This window comes from Tamandua tetradactyla, chromosome 12, assembly GCF_023851605.1.
Source record: "Tamandua tetradactyla isolate mTamTet1 chromosome 12, mTamTet1.pri, whole genome shotgun sequence".
In the NCBI taxonomy this organism is placed as follows: Eukaryota; Metazoa; Chordata; class Mammalia; order Pilosa; family Myrmecophagidae; genus Tamandua; species Tamandua tetradactyla.
The window spans coordinates 58,419,560-58,433,633 of record NC_135338.1 but is presented as its reverse complement, the minus strand read 5'-3'; the positions used below and the strand labels follow the sequence as shown (position 1 = coordinate 58,433,633).

Genomic DNA, 14,074 nt, shown 5'->3' with positions numbered 1-14,074 from the left:
CTAAGCCCCATTCCTATAAATGTGACCTTATTTCAAAATGAGTCTTTGAAGATGTGATTAGTGAAGATGAAGCCAGCCAGGATTAGGGTGGACCCTAACCCAGTATGACTGGTGTCCTTATAAGAAGCGGTCATATTTGAGCAGATACAGGGGAGAACACCATGTGATGACTGAAGCAGAAACTGAAGCCCAAGGACTGTCGGCAACTCACCAGAAGCTAGGAAGAGGCAAAGGATTCTTCCCTTCCAGTTTCAGGTGGAGTAAGACCCTTGCTGGCTCCCTGATTTGGACCTCTAGCCTTCAGAACTGTCAGAGAATAAATTTCTGTTCTTTCAAGCCTCCCAGTTTGTGATACTTTGTTATAGTATTCCTAGCAAACTATGACACGAGTCAAGAACTTTCTAGCTATAAGTGCTTAGGCAAATTCCTTAGGTCTCTACATCTGTAACATTGGGATAATAACGACACCTCCTATGGCAGAGACTACGAGTTATCTCTTCACCTTACTAAATGAACTGTAACATACTGAGGTTAGCAACATATGCAGACAAATCCTGTAGTTCTCAGCCTCTTTTGCAGATATGCATGACTCATGAGATTTAAGTAGTTATCATCGATGGGAAAAAAAAAAAAACTTTTAAAAGGAATCACCTAGTCTAAGAGGTTTACCCTTTTGTCTTTCCCATTTTTCCTTCTGCTGTCTGGAACATGAGCATGAAGGCTAGGGATACAGCAGCCATCTTGCAACAGTGAGGCAACCTTGAGAATGGAAATCATGAACTAAGGATGGCGGAGCAGAAACTTGGAAGGACTCTGGGTCACTGATTTGGTGCGTGGTCACCATACCAGCCCTGAGGAGTTCATATAATATAAAAGAAAAATAACATCTAAATTACTTAAGCCACTTTGATTTAAGGTTACTAATAGCTGAGCACAATTCCTAGCTGACAGACCACCTTATAGGTTTGTTGAGATAATACACAGAAAATATTTAGCACAATACCTGTGATACACAATTCATAGACTCAGCTATAATTATTGTTGTTATTAGGTGCTTACACATGCATAAAATCTGTATTTAAAGAACACCTGAAGAAATAATCTGTTACCATTACTAATTTCCCCATTTTACCAATGAGACAAGTAAGGGTTTAGAGAGCTGACAAGCCTTGCCCACGAATCACAGACAGAGCAGTGTTGGTAGGGTAGGGTATGGGATGGGGATAGGCTTTGGTCCCAAATTCCTCACCTCATTGCAGTGACCTTCTTACGATGCAATTTAACCTTCATCCCACCCTCACCCACATCCAAGGAAGATGGAGAAGAAGACTGACTGGTCGGTGTCCACATTAGGTTTTAAGGAGTTTTCAGCTCAACAATGGATGTATAGAGTGTCATACTCCAGAGCCATGGCCTTCAGCTACGGCCGTCAACCTTGGCCTTTTCCTCTTCCGGTGTTGAAAAAAGCAAAAATGGTCAGACTACGGAAGAGCTGATGGGTGCAGGGAGTGGGTGTTGACTCTAGTAGAGTCATGGCTGTAGACTATAGTGGGGTGCTCAATGAAGAGTTGGTGGCTCGTTCTCTGCTTGTAAGTGGCATTTGTAGACAGCCATAAGGCCCAGGATTGGAGTAGAATTTTAACCAAGAAACATTCCTCTTTAAATCAGTAATGTTTGCATGAAACGTCACATTTACAAAGCACTTTTGTGATCTTACTGAATTCTCCTGTGAAGGTAACAATATTACTCCCATTTGGCAAATGAGGAAAGGGACTGCCAGAGACAGTCACTTAATTCGCTCAAGGTCTCACTAGCTTAGTAAGGGAACCAAATGGGATGGGATCCTGGGTCTCCTAACTCACCGCTTGGCCTGGCTAGTAGAGTGGGTTTCCCAGGAACTCGCTGGAGACAACATTAACACCAAAAAAGGAGCGATGTCCCCCGAATAGAGTTGCAACCTCTGGCAATTGGATAAATGGCAGAATGGCACAGAAGGAGTGAATGGAGCAGCGACAAGTTTGGAAGCAAGTTCAGTTGGCTTATTAGTTGGGAAAAATGTTCTGTGGGTGGCTATAAGAAAGTGGAAGAATGGTAAAAATGTTTCTGCCCTGGTAAAAAAGTCTATGGGGAGAAGTTCTCTCCCTTCTTCCCAACTGGAGCTGACCCACCATTGCAGCCTGACTCAGGTCTCCCCAGCCTAATGAGCTGGCACATGACGCTCCCCTTCTCGTAAGTATAACCACAAAGTGATCTATATACCATTTCATTGTGAGCAGTCTCATATCACTTTCTATGGTGCAAGTTAATATGAGCTCTATGGCTATATCAAAAAGGAAGGTCATAAATTTAGGAGTCTGCCATATTGGAATTGAGTATTTGCTATGTAAATATGAACTTTCACACTCTTCTGTCTGTAAAAAGGAGATGTTAAGTCTCAACTATGGAGTCATTGTGGTCATCAAATAAGAAGAGTTATAAAGTCTATAACACTGAACCTAACATAGAATAGGCACGTGGAATCAGTTTCATTCTTTGGACCTCTCACTAGATCTTTGTCAAATAAAATGAAATATTGATATTTTGAAAATGTCATTTCTGACTTAAAGGACTTATTGAAGGGAACTGGTAAAGATGTTTAGTGCTGATTCTTGGAAATCAGCAAATCACTTGTGGTTTAATCCATTCACTTGTTCATTCTGCAAACAGATTCTAAATACAGAAATACCACTGCATTATTCACTTTGGTTAGAAACTGGAAATAACCAAAATGGCAAAAAGGTTAAGTTCCCTAGGCTAAATTTACACAAGGAAATATTAGGTTATCGATCAGAAAATTCAGGACAGTTTATAATAACAGACAAATATGTGTTGGAGAATGTGTGGAAGAGAGCATACAAAATCACACACATACATCTATATGTATGCATAATATATATGTATAATGTATAATATGTATGTATACATGTATATATAATACATGTCTATATGAATGTATAATATATGGTACGTATATATCTATGCATATTATTTATTATGTGTGTTGTAAATACTTTAAATCGCTAAATGAAAAATAATTAGGGGACTGGTTAAACATAATTACAGTACAAGTGTAAGATAAAGTACAATGTGTGGTGTACAAGAGTAATACTTTAAAAGATTTCACTCAAACACATAAGATATTAGGTAGGAATAGAGGAGTACAAAGCAGGCTGTATAATAAAGTATAAATATTTTTTGAAAAATCTTTATTTTTGTATAAGCCAAAATGAATTTAGCCCCTAATGCCTAAAGAAAATACAATGAATGGTGAGAGTGAATGTAGAATTTTTTATTTTATTTTCTTTATGCTTTTCTGTGTTCTCAAATATTCTGGCAGCATGTAGTTCTATGTAATCAGGGGGGAAAAAAAGCCCTCCAAGGATGATATAGTCAATAATACTGTTCATCAGATATTTGGGTTCTCCACCTTCTATCTGCATGGTAGGTTGGCACTTCCAGGACCTTCGGGGTTCAGTGGGGTCATATGGTTAGCTCCAACTGGGACTTCGGAGTAGAAGTAAGTGCCATTTCTGCATTGGAGCATGTAATTATCGGTGCTAGACCCTTTAGAACTGTTCTTCCCTTTGGCACAGCAACCAAGTTATTGTACTGATGTTGGTTTGCTCTAATAGCTTGGGTCCCTCAGTGACTACCAGGGACAGAAGCCCTTCCACAGACATTTGATAGTCATAGAGCACAAGTGAGAAATAAACCTATGTTGATTTAAGCCCCTGATATTTGAGACTTTTGTTACTGCAGTATCATCTATCCTGACTGATACAAGCATGAATGGAAAACATTTCTGAAAGCATATTCATAAAAATTGTAAATGCTCATTGTCTTTAAATAGTAAGACAATGGATTTTATTCATTTTCTTTCTATTTTCCCAACTGTCTATAATAAATATGCTTTTCTTTTTTAATTGAAAAAATAATCAAACCAACTCTATAAATTTCAAAAAATAAAGACATCAAGGTGAAACAATACTTCATGTTTCTCTTTTTCTTAGGAGATTGGGTGGATGTCCACTGATTGCATCGTATTCTTTCTTTTCTTCCCCTAAGGTGGGCCTGGTGTGAGTAGGGGGCTTGGCCTTCTCCGTTTGTTCACTCTGTCAGAGCCCAGAACTTCAACTGTAGTTAAGGGGGAGCATAAGGAGAAGGTTTAGGGAAACCTAAACAGTGCAATCAGTTGGGTGGAGTTTGCAAGTTTCAGTCAATACTCAGAGTAAAGGAATTTGAGTTATCACCTCTGAATTTATGTTAAGGGACAAAATATTTATTTGTGTGAGTCTGGGCACAATGATGATGAGAGTAAGGAGAGAAAAGGATTTCTGAGATCCAAAGGATGGAACTGGATTTCCAAGGGCCAGCTCTATGTCAGATGTAGTGTTAGAGACCTGATAACTATGTTTCCTGCTTTGGGTCACCAATCATAACTCAGGAGTTTGTCTTGCCATTATGGTTGTGACATGCAATATTTGGGATCCTGCCACTCTTCCTCTCTACTTAATCACATCCTTCAAGATCTCAGACTCTTCCAGGAGGAAGTGTTGACCTGCTCCTGAGACTTCGCTCGAAGTGCTCTATCGCATTTCCATATGGAGGCCATCAGATATAAGGGGAAGCAAGGGTTCACACCCAGGCTCTGCCTTTTGCCGTTTGGGATCTAGGGTCTCAGAAGGACTCTACCATCTCCCCGACAATGGAAACAGTATAAGATGCTTGTCTTTTGTTGGAGTTGCCAAAACACTCAGCCTCCAGTTGCAGCAAAACCTAGAAGCTCGAGGACCAGTTCTTGGAGAATTGGAAGGTAACAGAAGTAGAGCAGGTAAAGGCATTTCAGGGCAGGGGTGGTGGTGGTGAGGGGGGAAAGAAATGCAAGCAGTGGTTTTACATGCTTAAGAGAGAAAAAGAGCCACACAAGCAAATTTATAGAAAAAAAAGCAGAATCCTGCACAGATGAGCTGCCATCGCAACAGAAATGGCTCATGCAGTCCTTTGCATGCGATAGAAAGCAATTACCTACAGCAGGCACTGGGATATTTGCCACATCTACATACCACTAATTACTTTTCTTAATCAACAAGTATTTCTTGAGCAGTGCCAGGCAGTGATGCAGCATTAGGGATATATCAGAAAATTCCTCTCTTCCCTTCCCCTTTGTATTTGATCTGAAATGAATGTATTTTATAAGGAAAATTGATCTCACTACTGTAAAGGAAAGGCCAGATCTTCGCCATGAGTGGCAGGCAACCATGGAAATAAATACACTTAAAAAGTCAAAATCACCTTACTCTCATGAGCTGCAGTAGTCTGATGCAGGCTCTAAACCCAAGACCTCACACTCTTTATAAAAAAAAAAGTGAAGTTTAGCAAGTGCTGGAGACCAAGTGGTACCATACAGATATTTGCTCTCTAATAAAATCAGCAAGATGTCAAAAAGGGTTGACAGACAAAGAGTAGCCTCCCCTCCACCTCCCAATCTCTGTGATTCAGTCTTGCTTCGTATCCTGTCCTGGAATAACTTTGCGGAACACAGACCACACTTCAGGGGAAAACGAATTAGGGGGTCCTGCTCCTTCCTATTGTCTGAATTTTAATTATGAAGCATTAATTATAGAGCCTTAATGCCCCCAGTGTCTGACTAGGGCATAAACTTACAACATAGGTCTTACGAACTGAATTATGTCCCCCTCCCCTGAAAGACATGCTCCAGCCCTAATTCCCCAGTCCTGGGAAGGGGATCTGACTTGTAAAGAGGATCTTTGAAGATGTTTCGATGAGGCCTCACTGAATCAAGGTGGGCCCTAATCCAATTCAGCTGGAGTCCCCTGTAAAGAAAAGAAATGTGGATGCAGTTAGAGAAACAGAGACGACCAGGTGATGGAGCTAGAGATTGAGTCGTGCTGCCACAAGCCAAGGAGCACCCTGGGTTGCCGGCCACCCAAATGAAGCCGGGGGGAGGCAGGGAATGGGTTCTCCCCTGTAAAAGGAAGTGAGGCCCTGCAAACACCTTCATTTCAGACCTCCAGCCTCCAGAACCCCTAGACACTCACTCCACTTCCACTGTCTAAGCCGACAGGTCTGTGGTGCTTTGTTACTGCAGCCTGGAAAACTAAGACAGCAGGAAAAGCAAATCGGATTACATCCATTTGGCAAATGTATGAGGTGAGTCTTAAAGCAGTTGTCCAAAGCTGCGGGATTGCCACACAAGGATTTGAACGCAGATCTGTCTGACAACAGAGCTGACCGTCTCCGCTGGCCCATGGGACTTCCTATCAGCCATCATGACCTTCTATTGGGCGATCACCTAAGTGCCTGGCTGATCAGCTAGTTGGACAACTTCTTATCTTCTCCAGATAAAATCAGTTTGCCACGCAGTACACACTACATCACTCCAGAGCACGAGGACTTTAACTGAAAGTTTTAAAAAAATGAAGCCATTTACTTTCTTTATCAACCCTCATCCATTCCCCAAAAGAGTCTGTATTGTAAGATTTCTGCTCACTCCTTCCGGTGTCCCTTCATGTTTTTAGTTAGGTGTTAAAGAGGGAGAGACAGAGAGAAGGAATCAGGAAATAAAGGGTTAAACATTTTATTATTCTTGCTGCATTTGTAGTAAATTGTGTAATAGTTTTCATGTCTTAATTACTTAAATTTTATATTGAGCTATAGTGATATTATCTCTTTTTGTCTCCACACAATTGTATTTTATAATAGCTTTTATTAGAACCTACATGAATGGAATTTAAAATGAACACATCATTTCTGTTACTTGTGCAGTATAGAAAAGAGAGCACTGCTCTGATATTTGGCATGAAAAGTACTTTCCTTTGTATTTTATGACACATAGCAAGTTATATTAGGTGGGGATGTGTTTTGAACAGAATGGTAACTAAGGGAGACCACAGAACCTTTTTTTTTCTGCTTTTAGTAACCTCCTTGGTGAAGGAGGGGTTGGGATATTCACTACTCTAGAAAAACTCCCCCATAAAAGTCACCTAATTATAGTAAAATGCGAATGGTATATATATTTTTTAATCTGAGGCTTTCCTTTAGAAAAATTGGACATGGACTACGTATTAGAGAAGTGTCAGAAAATTGGGTGTTAAATTACAATATCGCATTTCATCTGTTAACGTAGCAGCGACATTTATTTTATTTTTTTGATCCAATAGTTAATATTATGTGCAGCACAAATTGTGTTCCACTCTAGCTCCTTTTAAAATGTTGTGATCTCTCCAACCTGGAGTTTTCAAAATGAACCAATAACCCTCATTAAAAGAAACACACCGAAAATGTTTTTGTTTGTTTGTTTCCCATCTCCCTGCGTTTCTTTTTAAAACCAAGTATAGAGGATTCCGTACATCAGAAAGTCTCCGGTATACAGAAACTCAAACGCAAAGAAAAAATAATAATAAAGCAACTCAACAAAGGATTCGATGGGTACTTGAGAGTGATGGCTATGGAAATAAATGTGAAGAAATATTATAGATGCATATTTAATATTGTTGGGTTTATTGCTTCATTTATAAAAGTCAACCAGCTAGAAACAGTGAATGAATAAACTCCTTGCTGGATAGAAGTTAGACACAGTATAAGGTGTACCTTAACTCTTGCCATTCCTAAGGCAATTAATTTAGAAAATCACTTCTTCCCTGTAATGAATGTGGTTCTTGTGACTGGAGGGGAAAAGGCGCGAGCAATAAAGCATCTTTTCTTGGTCATGTCGGTTCCTGCCTTTCCAGTTACTGCAGTCCCCAAAGGGCGTCATTGTGCAGATCCGTCCTCCTCCTAAGTGAAGAAAGACCCGGGGCCAACACGTTTCTATTCGCTATAGTTCCCCTTATGCCAGGCACTGAAGAAACTCCCTTCCTCTGTGCTTGCTGGGTGAGGTTTCACAATCCCACATCAACTTTCAGGAAAGTTGAAATTCTGTTGATTAAATAAGTCATAAACCAATTATAGAGACATGTAAAGTGGTAAAGTCTAAATTTAGGGTGATAGACTAGACTTTCTATAATCATCAGGGAGAAGCTAGAAGGATTGGAACCAGGGAGTGACATTGCAACATTAGAATAATCATCCTGTAAATTACTCCACAGGACCTGGCTTAACGTGTATTTCTGAAGAAAGCTGTATTTTCTGATACGATATCATCACATTTCACAGAAGACCATATGTCAAAAAAAAAAAAAAGAAAGAAGGAAGGAAGGAAGGAAAGAAGGAGGAAAAGTAAGGGATAAAAAAGTGCAAAAATGCCAGACCCTAACTTCTTTACAAATATCTTTTCATGATTTTCCAATTACCAAGGTAAGCTCATTTCAGATGCTGGTTCTTTTAAGTCTACAATGCAACACCCCTCCCTCTCTCTGGACCAACTCTGTGTGTACCATGACCACCCCAGGATGGCCAGAGCAGGCCTTCATCTACTCTGCCAAATACCATACTTCCTTCCCTAGGCTCCATAAATAGTCATTCATTGAAGAGCTTTTTCACTCTGAGGTTTGGTTTCTTTCACTTACACCCCCCTTCCCCCTCCCCATCAGTCCACTTTATTTCTCTCTTCTTTTTATTAACATGTCCACACTGTTACTAAACATAAAGGGCTTCTTGAGGAACTAATTTCACCACATTTGTTTGGGTGTTATATGGATGTTCAGAATGGAGATCAAGAGGCACAAAAATAGATTTTGTTGATTTATGAGACCTCGCTGTTTTCAATTCCCCATCAGTATGGGCAGGCACGATGCAGTCAAGAAATGAGGCATCTGCTTCCCCACGTTTCATTTGTGAACTTTAGCACCAGATGTAAATCATTCATAAATTCCCAAAGTGTTGGAAGGTACTCATCCCTTGTTTTCACAAACATGTACTCCACATACTGTACCTAGCGCTTTCTATCGTTTGCTACAAATGGTAGCAGCAGAATTTTAACGACTGCCAGAAATAAATTTTCAGCAGCAGGGGGGAAAAAAACCCATGGAGAGAACTCTGGAAACCCTAAGATCCATCCATCACTCATCAGAGTTCTTCTGGAAACAAAAAAGTCTCATAGTAGGTTATTGCAATCCAACATCTCCACCTCAAAAGGGCTTTAAGGGAGACGAGATGGATTGGTTCATTGCTGTTCTTTTTTACGCACTTTGTGTATGTAAGATCTGTGTTAATGAAAAGTCTCTCCAAGGCGATGGGGAGAGGCATTTGCTTCTGTTTGGACTGAAATCCCACCTGTCCTCCTTGGTCACAGCCTTCACATTGCCAGAACTCCCTTTGGACACTGAATTATATTTCCTGAGCATCTGAATAAGCCCAGTTCCTACTCCCAAGATGTTCCTGCTCTGGACGTGGTGGGGGAGATGGACATGTGTGGCGACAATCACAATGTGGAGTGGAGTGGAAGTCTTCTCTCAGTTTGCCTGTCCCATCTTCTGGAAACAATTTGGATGGGAAAGTCAGTAGAGTTGCTCTGCCATCTTCTGGCCAAGGAAAGGCTGGTGACCCAGGCAACTTCAGGGCCATCTGAATCTTAAGGGGAGTGACCCAAGAAAGAAAATTGTCAAAATCAATGCATCCCAGCTGTAGTGCTTCCTGCCACTGAGAACCCTGGAGCTTCCCCAATTCATGCCTTTTCAAAACTTCCAAGGGTTAGCCCTTTTTCTGAGAAGAGCTCTTCCAATCAACTCTTTTCCATGAATGTCATCCAGAATCAATTTAGGTTGTTTGCCACTATGGTACCCTTACAAATTCCTCTGGCAGACCCTGCTGCTGTTAAAGATGTACGAAGTTTAAGGGTAGCACCGACATGGTATGACCGATTCTGTCTGGACAAAGTAGAGAGGAAGGCTATCAGAGAAGGCTTCCTGGAGGAGGTGATGTTCAAAAGATTATTGAAGAAAGAAGAAGGGTGCACTTCACCCTTCTTCAAAGCCTTTCTTCAGGATACAGAGGAAAGTTATGAGGCAAAGCGTTTTAGCTCAGAAGGACAAAAATCCAGCAGTCAATGTCTATTGAATATGTTCTTTGTATGCAGTATCATACAAAGTACATGTTGTATTATTAAATGCTCACAATTCTGCCCAGATCACACAACTAGAGACTCTCATATCCTAGCTCTTTGGACTCTACCAGCTGCCTCTTTTTCTTTCTCTTTAAAGGGTATGCTCCTTTCATTCCAACAAAGAGATTGTATAATTCCACAATGTTCTTTTTTTTTTTACAAAGTTCTTACATAATAATTTTAGGGTATAAGGGGAGGTTATTGGATGGCTTATATTTGATATTCTGCCACTATCAGAGACTAAACTAATGATAAAAAATATGTTAAGAATGTGGATAGAGTTTCTCATTTCTACAATCACGTTTTCTCATTGTTTTACATGAAGAAGAAGACCCAAGGGACAGTGTGTTTAATAGGTCAATTGAAATTTCATTGAGGAATGTCTACTTTATCTCTGCCAGAACTCATTCATTCACACATTCATTGGTGTATCTCTTTGCTTGTTTATCAATCATCTCATTCATTCTTGATTATACTCTTTAAAGATCAGTTTATAGGAGAATAACATCATATAAACATAATAAAAAGCACACTGAATTTTCTCTCTGAAGAAGAATATCATCCAAAGGGACAGTATTTGAAGCAGGAAATATGTTAGTCTGAGTGCTTTGAGATCTTCCTAGTGCATAGGACCTAGCCTTCTGCCATTTGGGAGATGTGCGAAATTGGCAAAGTCACTTCCATTTTCTGTACTTCTTTTCCCTTCTTTAAGTTATGGGTGTTCCCCCCATCATTTTTATGTCTTTATTCTTTGTTTCTAGGATTCTCAAGTTTGTCTTCCGTATCACTGATTCAAACTTCTTTAGTGTCAACTCTGCTGTTTTCTACCGTAAAATCAAGGTTTTATTATCCTACTCTAGATTTATTCCCTGATTTTTTTTTGACTCAATTCTCTATTTTGGCATTTTTGCTGGCATATCCACCTGCTATTTTTTTTCCCCATGGCTTTTTTTGCTCTATTTCCAGAGGATTTATCCCTGTAAACATTATAAACCAAAAAAAACCAAAAAGTTGATTGGCCAGCCTAAGTCCCTCCCGCTGAGCAGCAATTGTATCTTCTGTCTGCCCAGATGTGGCAGCCCTGGTCTCTTGGTGTTTATGCTTATGTGAGACAGTATATACATATGTCTGTGTGTGCCTGTGTGCATGTGAGAGAGTGTGCACATGCATGAGAGAGTGTGTGTGTGTATGGGTATATATATGTGTGTGCATGTGTGAATGTGTCTGTGAGAAAATATGCATGTGTAGGTGCATGTGTGTGAGGGCATTGCATATTTGGGTGTGAATGTGTATATGTGTAAGACTGAGTACACATGTGTGTGAGTGTATATGAGACATGTACACATGTGTGTGAGTGGGTGTGTGCATGCATGCATTTTGCAGGACAGGATGGGGACTCATGGAGTAGCTAATGACTTCCCAAATCAGAGGAAACAGCCAGCTTGCCTCTCCTGTCTGGTTCAGGGAGGTTCCTAGGTGGTTGCTTTCACCTTCATCACCACCCACTGCTCTTGGCTCCAACATTCAACTTTTCCAAGAGGATCCTCTCTTGGATGACTTGTTCTGCTGGAGGAAGAGCAAGGAACTCAGCAGTGGGTAGCTTCACAGGAAGCTTGGCAGGCTTCCACCCAAGCCACAGCATGGAGAATGTAGATGTCAAAGTTTGGAAACTAAAAATACAAAGCAAATATGCAATGGGCAGATGCACAGGAGGCTGTTGCTCCCATAGCTTTAGTTCCATAGCCCGCCAGAAGCTTCCAGAGGAAACAGGAAGTTCCCCCATGCCAGTCACCCATCATTCCCCCATGCCACTCACCCATCGTTCCCCCATGCCACTCACCCGTCAAGGCACAGAGGCAGTGCAGAACATGCTTTTTGAAGTGAGTCTTCATAGTCTTCCCTGGGGAAGGCTGAGAAACAAAGGCCAGTTCTGCCTTAGGCTGCTCCTTTGGGACCCCCTCACTTCAACAATCCCATGTAGATCAGGCAAGGGCTTGCTGCCCTGCTCCAGGGATGACGCAGGAGTGATTTTTCCCCATTTTAGCTGGTGCTGTGTGTAACCCAATGTGAGTAATGTTTCTCCATGTGATGAGTCACCCAACCAAGCATAGGAAGCTCTGCCTTCAGAAGAACGTAGTTTAAAACAAGGTCTGGACATGTCAGGGCCAGGTAAGGGCTGTCTTTCAGCATCATTTTGACTATTTCTCTTTCAAAGCCACCTGGCTAGTGTCAGAGATCCTCTGAGTTATTTGAGGAAACACTTTTGGTTCACGTGGACATAATGACAGGGCACTGTGGGGAGCCAGAAGCAGGAAAATGCTAGAATGTGTTCACAAGGAAGCTTGAGTCGCTTACAGGCTGACCCTTTCTTCTTGCTATTTACAATTTGCAAGTAAAGCTGACTCCATAAGTCAGCTTATGGACTTGTGGAAGCTGTTATGAACCCCAGAAAAGCCATGTTCTTTTAATCCAGTCTTGTGGGGGCAGATCTATTATGGGTGGGAACTTTTGTTTCCATGGAGATGTGACCCACCCCATCCAAGGTGGGTCTTAATAGGCTTGCTGGAGTCTTTCATGAGAAGATAAAAAAGCAGAGACATTTTGGAGAGAGAAGAGAGAAAGAAAACACCCTGGGAGAAGCAAGAAAGACTCACAGGAGTTGAGGAAGCCATTTTGAAACCAGAATCCAGGGGAGAAGGACCAGCAAACATCACCATGTGCCTTCCCATGTGAAGGAACACCATTGGCCTTTCTTTAGTGAAGGTACTCTCTTGTTAATGCCTTAGTTTGGACAGTTTTATGGCTTTAGAACTGTAAATCTATAACCTAATAAATCTCCTTTGTAAAAGCCAACCCATTTCTGGTATATCACATTCTGGCAGCTTTAACAAACTGGAACATGTGCTTTAGTTGCGGCAAACTCAAAATACTGGAATAGGACATATATTTGTTTTGAGTATGTCTCAAAATGTCCAAGGTTGGGATTTGGGGTTCTGCAGATCCAAACTTTTGCTTTCTAGTCCTGAAACCCTGATGCTCAAGCTGGGCAAGGCAGACTCCTATGACCTCCAGGTGCCCTTATTGCATTAATCACATTCCCTTGCCATTGTCATAGGCAGAAAAATAGCCCTTCAAAGTTGTCCATGTCCAAACACATAACATGGCAAGACGGACTTTGCTGACATGATCAAGTTAAGGCTCTTGAGATGAGGAGGTTATCCTGGATATATAGACAGGTCCAATGTAATCACACAGATCCAGGCCCACGCAAAAGAGGGACAGGAAAGTCAGAAAAGGAGACATGATGACAGAAGAAGAGGTCAGATTGATGCTACCCCATAAGCCAAGGAATGCGGGTAGCCTCTAGAAAACACATAAAAACAGATTCCCCCTTAGAGCCTCCAAAAAGGGACACAGCTCTGCCAATCCTTTTTGAACTTCTGACCTACAGAACTGTGAGACAGTAAATCTGCATTGTTTTGATGCACTAATTTTTTACAGCAGTAAGAGGAAATGGATACATTCAACTTCTTACCTTCGGTTTCCTCTGTGAGACTGAGAGCAAGTTGGGAGCAAGAGCTGTGCCACGTTCATGGCTGTGACCCCAGACTTAGTACGGTACTCAGCCCTTAGCATGCATTCAGTGAATATGTTCAATGAATATGCAGGAGGCTACCCTTAGAGGGGAGATGGCTGGTCACGAATCCAGGAAGCAGCAAAAGCAAAGCTGAACACAACACTCTTCTTTCCCACCCCAATCTTCTTCTTCTTACGTGCTACCCGCTGATAGTACAAAACTACCTCTCACATGACAAGTCTCCCAACCTCTTCAACACCCTGGACATGTCCCCATGTGCATGCCTGGCCCTCAGTGGGCCGAGGAGTCTCAGAATTAAGGTTACCCTTGACCCAGTCCTTCCTCTTGGTCAGGAGTTTGGCAGCACTTCATTGAGTGTTCCTGAAATTCCAGGC

The 14,074-nt window shown here is 41.3% G+C and overlaps 1 long non-coding RNA gene across 2 annotated transcripts in view; it reads right to left on the bottom strand.

Annotated features, from left to right (window-relative positions):
• Positions 1-14,074, bottom strand: part of LOC143651532 (uncharacterized) — a 77,029-nt gene that overhangs the window by 9,619 nt on the left and 53,336 nt on the right. The window lies entirely within an intron of this gene.